General features: G+C 45.3%; 1 protein-coding gene across 1 annotated transcript in view; it reads right to left on the bottom strand.

Annotated features, from left to right (window-relative positions):
- The window catches only part of PTPRT (protein tyrosine phosphatase receptor type T), a 442398-nt gene that overhangs the window by 392702 nt on the left and 35246 nt on the right, over positions 1–14450 (bottom strand). The window lies entirely within an intron of this gene.

The raw sequence follows: 14450 nt of genomic DNA, 5'->3' as shown, positions 1-14450 counted from the left end.
GTGCAAATAGACTAAATAGAAAAACTCGTGACTGTTATCTTGGGTGTAGCTTCTGCCAGGCTCTTGCACTGCCCAAGATGTATCTATTGAAGGCCTTCAATAAATACCTACTTTATTTTCTAACTCTGTCTAGCCTCTGTTCTAGGTAGCCACTCCAAGGCATCATCCCCAGCACAGGCAGTGAGGAGCAGAGGATGCTCAGCACAGGCAGGGAGGAGCAGAGGATGCTCAGCACAGGCAGGAAGGAGCAGAGGATGCTCAGCACAGGCAGGAAGGAGCAGAGGATGCTCAGCACAGGCAGGAAGGAGCAGAGGATGCCCAGCACAGGCAGTGAGGAGCAGAGGATGCCCAGCACAGGCAGTGAGGAGCAGAGGATGCCCAGCACAGGCAGTGAGGAGCAGAGGATGCTCAGCACAGGCAGGAAGGAGCAGAGGATGCTCTCCCCCAGCTCCCAAAGCCCAGTCCCCCCTGACCAGCCACACACAGTGGGGAGGATGAGACAAGCAGCCAGAAGCCCCTTGGGCTGCATTCACATTCCTTCCTAACCTAACACTCCAAACTTCTCTCACACTCCTCCGTTTCTCCCTTAATTACTACAAGTAATTTTATTAATATACTTTGCAGCACCATTAACCATTACCTGAGGCTTAGCTTTAAATATGATGAGACTACATAATCTTAATGGCAGTAATTAATAGTACCATGACTTTAAAATTTCACAGATCTGACCAACAAAGCATATAAAGTGTGGGGAATTTTTTGGTTGGTTGGTTGGTAATTTTTGTTGGTAAAGTAATGCCCCTGACAAACAGGAGCAGAAAAGTGGGAGTTATTAAAGCAGAGGTTTAAACTAAAACCAAAGTAACTCCCCCAGGAATTAAGCCAAACATGGAGGTTTGTCCAAAACACTCAAGCACAAATTCAGAGACACGAGCACTGGAAAGGCAGAGGTAAGGCCCCATTTGTTTGGTTTTTTTTTTACTTCACTATTTTCTTGTGTTCTAAGCACTGAAGCAATCAAAAGCTCTCTCTTGATATTGCTTTGGTGGCCAAAGGCTGATGATCACCGATAAGACAGGGTGGTAAAAGCTTCAGGAGCTGCAAAACCAGACACTGCACCAGCCAGAAAAGAGAGGGTGGGCAACCAAAACAGAGACCTTGTTCCTTCAGTGGCACATTTAATATTTAATCCTCATGGCACATCCTGTCAGAGAAGAAAGGCTAAAGCTGTGTGTACTCAGCAGAGGTTCTGCCAAAATGTTCAAATTTATGACTCTGTGACTAACCTGTCAAAAAACCTGGCACCAGAAATTTGCACTGGGGATCTTTATTTCTGGATTCTATGTTGTGCATCCTTCTCTCCCTCAGTTGAGCAGGCAGTTTTACCAAAAAAAAAAAAAAAAAAAAAAAAAAAAAAAAAAAAAAAAAGGCAAATTTGCTTCATTCACAACTCTCAAAATTCAGCAGCTCATCAGTCAAAGGGAAACACAAACTGCAGGTACTGCTGGTGTGCTTCCCAGAGGCTCTGAGCAAACAGCTCCAGTTCCAGCTCTGAGGAGCCACAGCTGCTCAGCACCACCCAGAAAATCATCCTGGGAACAAAAGTACAGCAGTCAAACTGCTCCAGAGATGCTATAAATTACATTATCAGATAAAGAGTGATGTATTTACTCTGCAGTGATACTGTAATTATCAAGAAAGTGCCCTGCCTTTGCCTGCAAGTGCTGTGTGCAGTAATTAATTTTCCTCTCCATACTGATGTTTGATAGTAATATGTAAATCACTACGTATTTGCTACAGGTATCTAATAAAATGTATCTACTGTCACACTCTTGAAAGCATCTTAAAACAACATTAAGAAGTTGTATGAGCACAGAAATGCAGTATCCTTATGTGTCTTTAAAGAAGGCTGCAGGTAAAAGGTCTGATAGTGCCAACACCTGAAACTGCAGCCCTCTTTTTCTAATTATTTCATTCTTAACAAACCCTCATTGCAGTCAAAAGGCTCAAAAGTTCCAGCCTGAGAGTCTAAATCTCTGAGTACTCAATAATGGCAGGGAAATTCTGGTTACCTTGGAGTACTGGTGACCCCAGAGAGCCCCAGGGACACCCAGGCAGGGAGGCTCACTGTGAGGATGATGCAGCTTCTGCTGGGGCTACACAGAGCTGGGGACAGAGCAGACAGAAGCCCCACAGTGAGAAAATATCCCCTGGCACAGCCTCTGAAGGAATCTCACCATCCTGCCACCCCAGGCAGCCCAGGCCAAATAAAAAATGTGCATTAAAAAAGAGCAGTTTTCCTCCTTTCTTCCCAGAGATGAGCTTTACCATTCCCAGGTATGGATAAACTCCAGGTTTATGGGAAATATCCACACCTGGGAACTAAAGAAGTGCTGTAGCTGGAGGGGAACATGAAGCCATTATCTGGTAAAACTCCTCAGTTCAAGCACAACTTGAGCCTTGTCCATCTGCCACCTCCCAGGCTGCTCAGCCCTGCCCACCACCACTTTTTCCTCAATAATAATATGGATGCACAATTAACCCTTTCATCCACCACTTCAGCCCTAGAAATCAGCAATAAAGCTGTTTCAAAGGTGGTTTCCCAGCTCCTGCAGTTGTGGTGTCAATGGTAGGCTGAGGGAAAAAAACCAAGAAATTGACTGAGATTTTGAAATCCTTCAGAGTAACATCACACCTGAGGGACAACACCATCCCTGGGCCCCAAAACAACCCTTCAGAGTCTCCTTAGGGTGCCTGGGCACTGCTCTTCAGTCATTCCTGGCAAGAGGAAACCAGCTACACCCTGAGCCCAGCACCTACTGCTGCAGCTGCACTTAACTGCAGTGAAATTACCCTCCAAATATAAAATAAAAGCTAAATGTGTTGGTTTTTTACACTCCAAACTCTTGTAAGTGTTCTGCCACATGTGAATTTTCAGGCAGAAGAATGCTGTAATAACCACATCAAGTGTGTATCCTTGACTTCTGCAGAGGCCACATTAACTCCAGAGTGAAAAAAACTTCCAGAAAAACGATTGTAATTTTGTCTCAATAAAGGCTGCAAGAAGATTCCATTGGGGATTTATTCCACTAGAAGAGAAAATTATTTCTCAGAGAAAAAAAAAAAAGGAAAAATATGTAACTTCTTTTATTTTTAAACAACATAGAGCTTAATTGGAAATACAGAAAAAATTAGGACAAAAAAGCCCAGGGAAGTTTAAGGCAAAAACTCTTTAGCAGCTTTGCATACTTGAGTATGAAGCAAAAGCAAAGCAACTGATAATCTTCTCTGCTAAATTTATACAAGAGACAGAATATTCTCTAGAGAATTTGTTTCTTAAAAAGAAAAAAAAACCTTAGCATTTCACTTGACCAAAATTATTTCCTATTTAAATAATCATGCTTATCCACCTCCAGACTTAGCATTCTTTTTATGGTGATTTACAGAGTGGCTCTGCCATAAGTGCTGCACAACACTCACAAGGTCTAGAGAAGTTAATGGTGTGCTGGAAGTGCTTGATAAAGAATTTTTACTGTCTTTGCCACTTGACAAAATCGAGTAATAAGCATAATAAATAGATGTATCAGACGTCAATGCAATGAAAGCTTTTCTAAATCTTTCTGTCCATCCTCCTAGCACTTATTCTGTGTGGGACATTAGATTGCTCTGCATTTGAAAATAAAGCTCAAATTATCTCCTGTTAACCTTTCTCCTAGAAATGCCATCTGTTAATAATAATAAAAAAAAACAGCTTAAAGAACCCATTCCAGCACATGAGGACTAACAGCCGCACTTTTTCTATCCTGAAGACCATTGATGCCTTTTTGGGACTACCTAAAAACAGAGGCCAGACAAAATTAGGGAATAAAAAGCAGTTATATTTATTGAAGGGCTTTCAGGTACATTTTGGGCAGATGAAGCCCCCCAGGGGCTACACCCAAAAATGGACCACAGGTCACTGGTTTTCACACTTTTATAAGTTTGGTCCATTTGCATGTTGGGGGTCAATCTCCCAATTCCACCTTCAGGTAATGAAGGCATTGACCCCAGGTTTGCTTCCCCAGCTCACTTTTGTTTCAATCTCTCAGGGCCTGAGGCAGTGAGGTGTCCTTGATTGCCAGGCCTGGAGAGGAATTGTTGTGTCTGCCCAAAATGGGAAAGCAGCAGCTCCCACTGGACATGGAGTTTAGAGTTCTACACTAAAGAACTGCAGGGTTACAAATACATGGAGAATAGAAAAGCTCAAATCCTATGGCCTCACCATGAAGCCCCTCAAAGTGAGATATTCCTAGCAATTCACCCCAGGGCAAGACCCTGGTGCCCAACTTCCTGAGCTCTCCAGGGAACTGGCCTTCCACAGAAGGATCATTTGTCCCCCCACCCTCATCTCATTAAACCTCTTCAGAGTGCTTCCTCCTGAGACACACAGAGTCACTTTTGGGAGCAGCTGCAACAGGGAGGCTCCAGAGCCACAGAGCAGCTGGGCAGTGCAGCCTCCCCAGCTCCTGGCACACTCCCACAGGGCCACCCCAAGATAACCAGCACAGCCACTCCAATAAAGGGAAGGGAATAACCAGGATTTTTTTAAGGAGAGATCATTAATGTCATTGATATTCCAGACTTATCCCAGTGTGACAGCATTGATGGGGACTGACCAGAGCAGAAATGCAAGTCTTAAAACCTGAGCCCAAGACTCGGCTGGAAAAGCTGTAACATCCTTGGCTGCTTTGTGACAGGCTGACCTGGGCTGACGTTCCCCCTTTTGAAGAATTTCCCTGTTGAGTTTTCCCCAGAAAGGCTTTGCTTTGCACTAAGATGCATTCAGACATACAAGTCCCTTTGATGTGTCAGGACCCACTGAACATTAATAACCCGATTACAGTGAAGAGAGCTCTTGATAAATTCCCCTCAGACAGCAAGATTTGCTTGTTCTGAAGTGTTTACTTCCACCCAAACCAGTGTTTCAACCAGGAGCTCTCTCAGTATAGTGCGAGGAAGTCCCTGTGCCACTCTCTGCTGTGTATCTGCACAATTCCCATCTCCTCTCCTCCTCTGACTTGGTGATCCTGCCAGGAATCACCACTTTTGGGAAGCATCACCTCCAAAGGCACCGGGAGCCATCCCCAGGAGCACAGAAGCCATCCCATGTTTGTCACTACACAACTCTGTCATTTACTCCTGGCAGAGTCACTCACCCTTTCTTTGTTGCACATTCCAATTTGTTGGCTGTTGCTAAATTGAATAGCTGATGGTAGATTTGCTTTTGTCACAAGGTTACCACAAACCTTGACTTTTCTCACTAAAGAAAATGACTTTGTGTCAGCCCTTGGTGGTTGTTTATTATGGAGACTTCATAGTGCCTCCCAGTATGGATGTCTTTGATTTTGAAAGAAAATCAAAACAGGCACATGAAGTGTTCTGGGAATGAGGGCAGTGATGAGGAGGCAGAAAAGGACTACATCATTAACTCACTTTGGCTATAAACTCAGCAGAGCCCAATCTCAGCATTATTACGGTCTGTTTCAATTTTAAAGTTCAAGTTTAAAAGGAGATGAGATTAACCATTCACAGGCTACGATCTCTGCTACAAATTCCTCTCTCATGGTTCCAAAAACTGGGTATAAAACCAGTCACTGCACAAGTTAGCTAAAAAATATCACCTACAGCTCCTCTGCTTGCTAATTCTTCAACTGAGAGGCACAGCAGATGCACAACAGCACAACTGCACATCCCTCTAACTGCCAGCTTATCAGGGAAAAATGTTGACTTCTCCCTGCAAGCTCTCCTTGCCTTCAGAGCTTCCCTCCTCTCCCCAGCCTATTCTCAGTATCTTTTCCCACTCCCATTTTACACTTTCCACTAGAAATAAATGAGACAGCAGCACAGCAATCCTACAGCAGGAGGTAGAAGTGCACCCCAAAGCCCAGGCTGCTGAAATCCTCCCCTTACCCAGGGGCACAGCACACACTGCCCAGATTCTTTGCAGAAAGGGAAGCACCAATTAAAGCACTAATTTTAACAGTGTCACTGGTTTGACACAGCTGAACACCCCCTGCTCATGGTCAGTGATGGATTTGTACACTGAAGTGTGCTGGTGCAGCTGGGATAGAGTTAATTCCCTTCCCAGAGGCTGCTTTGGGGCTGGGTATGGATTTTGCTGGACACAGGGTTGATAATACAGATATTTTTGTTATTGCTGGACAGGACTTGCACAGAGCCAAGGGCTTTCCTGCCCCCCCTATGGCCACACTGGGGAGGGGCTGGAGGGGACACAGCCAGGACAGGTGACCACAAGTGACCCCAGGGGTATTCCAGACTGTGTCCACCATACTCTGTAAATAAACTGGGGGAAGAAGAAAGAAGAAGGGAACATTTGGAGTCACCCCTGAGTGTGCTGGAACCCTGCTCCCCTGGGGATGGCTGAGCATCTGCCCAGCCATGGGAAGCAGGGAATGAACTCCTTGTTGGCTTTGTGTGTACACCTTTTGCTTTCCCCAGTAAACTGCCTTCATGTGACCTCAGAAGCTGTCACTGTCCCCATTCTGACTCTCTCCCCCACCCCGCTGGTGGCTGAGTGAGCATCTGTGTGGGCCTTGATTGTTCTGTGGGGTTAAACAAGAAGCCATGAAACACTGGAAGGGCTGGCAGACACTCTCCTTATTAAGCACACAAGGCAAACCCACGTTTCTGAAGCAGGAAACCTCCCTTAAGTCATTTAGCTGCTTTGCAGTGATGATCACACAGATATGCAGCTACACACACTGCATGCAAAAAGAAATTCAATAGTGCTTGCTACAGAGAGAGGGGTGTTGGAACAGCTTAGGGTTTTTGAGTGTGTACCTATATAAATAAAAGATTAACTCAAACTTTAAACAAGAGATTAAAAGGACATTCTGCACCATTAGCATAGCACTCACAAATCTATAATGGGATAAAACAGATTAGAATTACTTTGTTATGTTCATAGTTTTAAATGAAAGAGGGGGTTTGATACCACATAACAAAAAGCAAGGTTATGAAGTTTTGAGGCAAGAGGAAAAGAAACAAATCCCTACCAAATAACCTTAAGCAAACACAATATACCATTAAACTCTGGTAACAGAAATGCTGCATCTAATGAGGATGAGAGCATTCACCCCAAACCTCTAACAGCACACGGAACCTGCACACACAACCCGTGGGGCACAGCACGAAGCCCCCAGTGACCCCCAGCTGCATGCAGGAGGCTGGCAGGAGCCATCCCAGCATCTCTGGCAGCCCCAGGAAGGTTTCCCTTGGATCCCTGCCCCTGCCAGTGCCCCTCCACAACAATGCTGGCATTGAGCAGCTGGGGCTGGGAACACAGCCTGCCTGTCTGGGCAGCCTGCTGGGGAACACTGGGGCTCTCACGCTCCCTCGCACCCCACCTCGGGCAGATGCAGCCCCCAGCTCCACGCCAGACAACTGCACCCACAACATCTGCACACTGCACTCCTCCAGGGCACCTCTGCCTTTCATCTCCTGGGTTTCACTGCGTTTTAAGGCAATTAGACATTTTTAATTTGTTTTTAAATGTTTAGCATTCACCCATTTGTTACCCTGAAATTTATTCTGCCTTTACAGAGGAGTTACTGTAAATGAGTAAAGACAGAGATATGCATGCACACAAATTGTACAGGTTATAGAGTTTTGTAGCCTCACAGACTGTCCTGAGCTGGGAGGGCACAAGGATCACCCAGCCCAGCCCCATCCCTGCACAGACACCCCAACAGCCCCACCCTGGGCACCCCTGGCAGCGCTGTGCCAACGCTCCTGGAGCTCTGGCAGCCTCGGGGCCGTGCCCATCCCCTGGGGAGCCTGGGCACTGCCAGCACCCTCTGGGAAGAGCCTTTCCCTGATCTCCAGGCTGAGCCTCCCTGGCACAGCTCCAGCCATTCCCTGGGTCCTGTCCCTGTGCCAGAGCAGAGATCAGAGCTGCCCCTCAGGAGGAGCTGCAGAGCCTGGTGGGATCTGACCTCGGCCTCCTCTTCTCCAGCTGAACAAAACAAGTGACTGCAGCCACTCCTTGTGTAGCCCCTCCAGATCCTTCACCACGTTTCATTTTCCCCACTCCCTGCACCTAGCCCTCCGGCCTGTTCCAGCAGGAAGGGAATGTCTCCTGCCAAGAGAACAAACAGGGTGCCAGAGCCCCAGGGCTGCTGTGGCTGAGCCCTCATCCCCACTGCTGTGTATGGCAGAATAAACAGAGAGTGAGACCATATTTCAAAGCACAGGAAAAAGGTGACACCAGAAATTAAACTGCTCCTGCAGAGGTCAAGCACATGAGAAGCCATAAGATTGGACTGATTTTCTTTGAGGTTTGTTTTTTTTTCCCTTCAGAATAATGTGCTGCTGGTGGTGTATTTGTATTTTGGTGGCAGAGAAAAGGCTGCAGCACTGCCTGTACCAGGCAAACACTGCTGAACCTGCCCCGAAGATCCTACAACATCAAAAAACTCTGCTTTATTGAAGAGAAAACAAATGCACACTTCACATTTCTTTTTTAGCAACCTTAGGGTTCAGGATGCCAAGTGTAATAACATCAGTTGACACTTCCACAAGAACACATGGTGAAGAGAGAAGAGATTTCAAGGGAAAAAAAAAAAAGCACCTCAAAACCCTGTACCAAATATTGTGACTTCTCCCACGCTCCAGCAATGCTTCTGACATTTCCCAATGTGAAACCAAGCTGACATCTTCAGCCCACCCAGAACAGCCTCGACTCTTTCTTCCCTGCAATGGCTTTTCTGCCTTTCTCACCACATATGTTCAAGATAAACATCTGAGGCTGGGAAGAAGCACCAACTTTTCAGTGTTAGTGGCTGTACAGCACATCATCTGGAGTTATGGGATGGAGTTTGTTAAAGATGGCAGTTCAAGGAGCCAACAAAGTGCTACGTGATCTCTTCTCAGCAGTCCCAGTAAGAGGTTTACTCTCTCTGGGCAGCCCATGGCAACAAACTTCATCATTTTTATTCCACTGAAAGTACATGTAGGATTTCTATTCCAGGAGACCTGTACACATTTATGCTAATTGTGCAATCGCACAATATTTTCTTGAGCAGTTTAGGAAACTCTCTGATAAGGGGCAGGGAAAATTGGGGATTTTTTGGTACATTGGCAGCAACAAATATACAGCAAAAGGTCATTTACTACTGATATTGTGGTGGCATCTGAAGTAGATGAAGGCTGCTGAACATGAATTTAGGGGAAGGCAATACCCAGCTGGTTTAAGGGCACATAGGAAGTTCTGTAAGGGCACCTATGGATGCCAGTGCAGTCAAGCCAGGCTGGAGACCACACTTAGCTGCTTGCTGCCATCAGAAACACACCTCACTGCTCCTGGGGTGCTGGAGATGGCCCTGTAAACTGGCTGTGACAGCTGGAAAATCCCAAGGAGAGATTTAGTGGGTTTATTAAGGTGTAATATGGTTTTATTTTCATTCCTTGGCAAACATGCAAGCCAGGAATTTGCTGTTGTTACAACCAAACTTTCAGCTTTTGCACTTACTCTGGACAGCGACTGCTCCTGCTGAGCACTGTGACATATTGACAAAGCCTAAATTCAGAGAGAGCCTTGGGCCCACTCTGCTGGAGTCAGTGTCATGCAAAAGCCACAGTGAAATGGAAAAAAAGCTGAATTTTTTCAATGGAATCTACCTCTGAGATGTACTGTATGGATGGATATCACAGCTTTGTCTGTGCAGGAGCTGCTCATCAGAAAACATTCCTTCCATCAACACTAAAGGCTGAAATCAGGAGTGCTAAAAGTTGTCCTTGTAGGGCCAGGAAAAAACCTTACACTGGAGATACTTAACAGGCAGAAATGAGACACTCAGGAATTGGATATCATCTGTTATTTCTCACAAACATGGCATTTAAAGTCAATTAAAACAAGTTCCTACCAACTCTCTGCACCCCCTGCTGTCATTCCAAACATCCCTAAGGTCCCTCAACAGAACCTGTTAAAAAAAATAACCCCCCCCAGCCTGAGCAGTTGACACACAGACCACAGACATAAAAAGTAACACTCTGAAAGAACAATCAATATAATTTCCCATTAGTTGTCTTCACAGATTTGTCATTTGGGCTTTTCCTTAGCAACCTTGAGGGGGAAATGAGAGATGTATGTGACTGCACAGGAACTACAGAAAGGTCTTTTAAAGGCATCTAGAGCTGCTATTGCAATCATTTCCTTTCAACAGATGAATGAACTGAGGACATTAGGCATGAAGGAAACTAATTTTCAATAGAATACTACCTATACATTATGTTCCAGCTGGGTGGGTAACCTCTGGAGCTGTAGGAGCTGCCCAGAAGTCTCCAAAGATGTTTCCACAGCAGAGCTGGTGGCACCTCACCCTGCTAAGGGATGTTCTCCATCTCCAACAGGGGCCAGCTCTGACCTCTGAGGGCTCTCAGCTGTGCTTCAGCCCCAGAGAGGAGACACAGGATCCCTTCCCCAGCATGAAACTCTGGCCTTCTGCTGATACCTTAGCATTCAGCTTTTAGATTTTTCAGATCCTGTAATTCTTTGGCGTATAACTCTAAACTCCATATAGTGTTAGCTAACTGTCTTCACATTTTGGTCAGACCAAACAATTCCTCTCCAGGCCTGGGAATCAAGGACACCTCACTGCCTCAGGCCCTGAGAGATGGAAACAACATGAATTGGGGGGCCAAACAGTAAATGACCTCATTACCTGCAGCTATAACAGGAGGATTAACCCCTGATACGTAAATAGACCAAACTTGTCTGAAAAACTCGTGACCACAGTCCACCTTGGGTGTAGCTCCTCAGAGGCTTTTGGCTGCCCAAAGTGTACCTATTGAAAACCTTTAATAAATACCCACTTTTTATTCTCTTAATTCTGTCTAGCCTCTGCTTTAGGTAGCCACTCCAAGGCATCACTGCATACAGGGATCACCCTGCAAACCCCAGCCACACCAGGGCTCCCACCACCAACTCTCCCTCTGCTCTTGGCCAAGTGATGTGCTTACAGAACATCTCAGGCATGCCCCTAAGTAAAAACCCTAATTCCAAGCCCTTAGCAGAGTCAGAGCCTGGTTTAGTGACTTGAACCACACAGCTCAAAGCTGTCAGAGCCCAGGGTGCTGCAAAAGCACAGCCCCAGTGCCCAAGGCTGCATCCACCCCACAGAGCCCAGGGTGGGGATCCCAGCTGGGGTCTGTCCAGCAGCTCAGTTTGGCAAGAAAATGCTCCCACACAGTTTATCCCTCACACACCTCTCAGACCACCTCATATCCTGGGATTGTTTTGGCCCAGGGGAGAAATACCCCAGATCACTTTGACCCCGCATTGCAGGGAAGACTGAATGCATCCTCTCCACTACAGAGCCAGAGACATTTCTGACAGTACCCAATCATTCTGCTTTTTTTTTTTTTTCTCCTTCCTAACTCTTCCTTGACAAATGATAAAAGCCTCTAAAACTACCTCTGCTAAGCACTATATACACATAAAATCTGTGCTGTTGTTGTGACGGGCTTGTCCCATGGCTCTGAGCCCCCAGGTCCTCATTACAGAGTCAGGCAAGGGCTTCCAAGAGCTGGAATTGCTGCCTAACTGAACAAAACCCACCCTGAGCACGCAGGCAGAGCCTGCTGTAGGAAATGCTCAAAAAGAACTGGGTGGGAAAAAAATAAAAAAGGAGTAGATGAACTTAAGTAATGGCAGTTACCTGGATATAATCTAAAATAGGGAATTTCTTTAGCATGTGCAGAATTTCTTTCAGTGGCACACGTCCCATTCCACCAGCTCCCACAGAGCTGTGACAGCTCCCACCAGCAATACTTTGGGGTCAAAGACTGATGATTATATCCAGGTTCAGGGTTAAAAACAGGGTTATAAACCTGAATGAGCACCACAAGAAGTGAAATATTTTGAAAGATAGACCAAATATGTATGATTTGATATCAAATATGCTTTAAATTATAATTAAGCTAACAGTGTAGGTCTACATTAGCTTCATCCCAAGTAGGTATTATTTCTCCATAGTAAAAAGGAGATGCAGACCTATGAAGTTGAATAAACTCCCCAATCCCTATTATTTTTCTCCTTTAGGCTTTGTTTTGGACAGTGAGTTTCCTTTACCATGCTTCGAGACAAAGCATCATCACACAGAGCAGGGGAAGAAAAAAGCAGCTCCTTTTATCTACTTCTCCATCTTCTGAGTAAATATTGCATCACTGCTCTCCCTAGGAAACACCTTTCATCTTTGTTTTAGGGATGGGGACGAGCTGATGTGGTCATGTGTGACAGCAGCTCTCTCCACAGAGAGCAGGCACAGACTTTCCCAGGCATTTTCCCAGGGAAGAGTGTGAGAAGATCAGAGAAAAGAATGAGAAACAATTCTTATCTCCACTTGCTGCACCTGCTGTTGTGAACATGTGGAATGTGTTGTGGAGATTTGGTTACCAAAGGGTGATTTCTTAATTGGACACTGGTGATGGTGTTTGGATTGATTGACCAATTAGGTCAAAGCTGTATCAGACTGGCTGTAAAGGTTACTGAATTTCTTAATAGTATTGTATAATATAATGTAAGATGATATAATAAAGCAATTGATCAGCCTTCTGAAATCATGGGGCCAATGCTAATTATGACCCAGCTGGGGGCCTGTGGCAACAGTTGTGAGAGGAGCAGAGCTGCAAGGGCACCATCCCTGCCCAAGACAAAAGCCCCTGCCCCTGCTCACAGAGCTCAGCACCAGCCCTGGCTGCTGAGGGCAGCAAGAAGGGCTTGAGGCCTTAGGATTTCAGCTTTTCTATTTTCCATCCATTTGTAACCCTGCAGTTCTTTAGTGTAGAACTCTAAACTCCATATTCAGTGTGAGCTGCTGCTTTCCCATTTTGGGCAGACACAACAATTCTTCTCCAGGCCTGGCAATCAAGGACCCCTCACTGCCTCAGGTCTGAGAGATGGAAACAAAAGTGAGCTGGGGAGAGCAAACTTGGGGTCAGTGCCTTCATTACCTGAATGTGGAATTGGGAGATGAACCCCCAACATGCAAATGGACCAAACTTATAAAAGTGTGAAAACCAGTGACCTGTGGTCCATTTTTGGGTGGACCTGGGGGGGGGGGTTTGTCTGCATGAAATGTACCTGAAGGCCCTTCAATAAATATAACTGCTTTTTATTCCCTTAATTCTGTCTGATCTCTGTGTTTAGATAGGCCCAAAAGGCATCAGCCTGAATAGTAAAGTTTATTTTTTCCCTTTCCCCCTGAGACAGCATCAAAGCAGCGTGCAGAAAATCCCAGTGTGTACGTGGCTAGGTGCCATCTGCTCCCCTTTCCAGAGGAAGAGTCATGATATTTATATCCCCCAGAGTACCCACATGAGCTGTGCATAAAGACTTTGCTCCTCCTGCACTGCTCTGCACAGGAATATAATGGCTGCAGAACAGATGGGGAAAACAATACAAGGATATTATTAGGACCAACCCACATTATAAGGAATGGCTCTGTTCCTTATATAATTACACCAGAGCAGGGAGGGGTTTCTAGAGTGCTGCAGCCTCTGGAAATTTAAAAATTCCATAGAATCAATCTTAAGGTTCCTTTATTGTAGAACAACCATATTTACCCTTAAAATGTTCCTCCTGTATTCTGAATTTTTTTAAAAGGGAAATAGGGTAAAACAGCAGTAGTTTTTGTGGGCTTTTTCAAGAGTTAATCCATCATGAAGCAAAAAGTCACAGGAAATAAAGTGAGCCTGTCCTGGTGGTGGTCTGCTCTTGCATCAGTCCATGACTGATTCTGCAGCACCCACCTGCCTCTGTTTTCATGTCAAATGCTTAGTCTGGTACTTCTGCCCCCTCCCTCCCACTCCGAGCCTCTTCTGATATTCCATCCCGGAAGGAAAACATCTTGGTTCTGCAATTCCCTCCTTAATTCTGCTGCTCCATGGTGGCAGAAAGGTACAGCCTAGGTACTGTGAGTCTTGGCAGCTGCATAAAGGGGATAACTCTGCACCAGTGACAGCTCAGATGACGAGATATCTGCTAAGCCTAGGGAATGTCTTTGCTCTCTCCCAATCAGTTCCCATTCTATTAGAGAAAAAAAAATAGATATATATTTCCCAGCCTCAGACTGGGAAATATTACAGCCCATCTTTACTGGTCATCAGCAGCTTTCAAATAATTCAGTCAGAAAATTACTTAAAATACCCCGCTCCCCCCCCATACAAATGCATCTGTTTCTGATTTAAAATAAAGTTCAATTCCCATTTTTGAAAAAGCTTTTATCTCCAGAAAATACAGAGGCTTCTTCAAAGTTCAGTCATTTGCAGCTCATTTGAACATTAATGGAAAGAAATGTTCCTCCACTTCAAACTATTTCCTCAGTCAATTAGACAAATCCTCTAAGTGGAGTTGGTGAAGCAATTCATGTCCAGGAACTTAATTAGTGCTG

The sequence above is a fragment of the Vidua chalybeata genome, chromosome 17, assembly GCF_026979565.1.
Source record: "Vidua chalybeata isolate OUT-0048 chromosome 17, bVidCha1 merged haplotype, whole genome shotgun sequence".
In the NCBI taxonomy this organism is placed as follows: Eukaryota; Metazoa; Chordata; class Aves; order Passeriformes; family Viduidae; genus Vidua; species Vidua chalybeata.
This window is presented reverse-complemented; position numbering and strand designations above follow the sequence as displayed.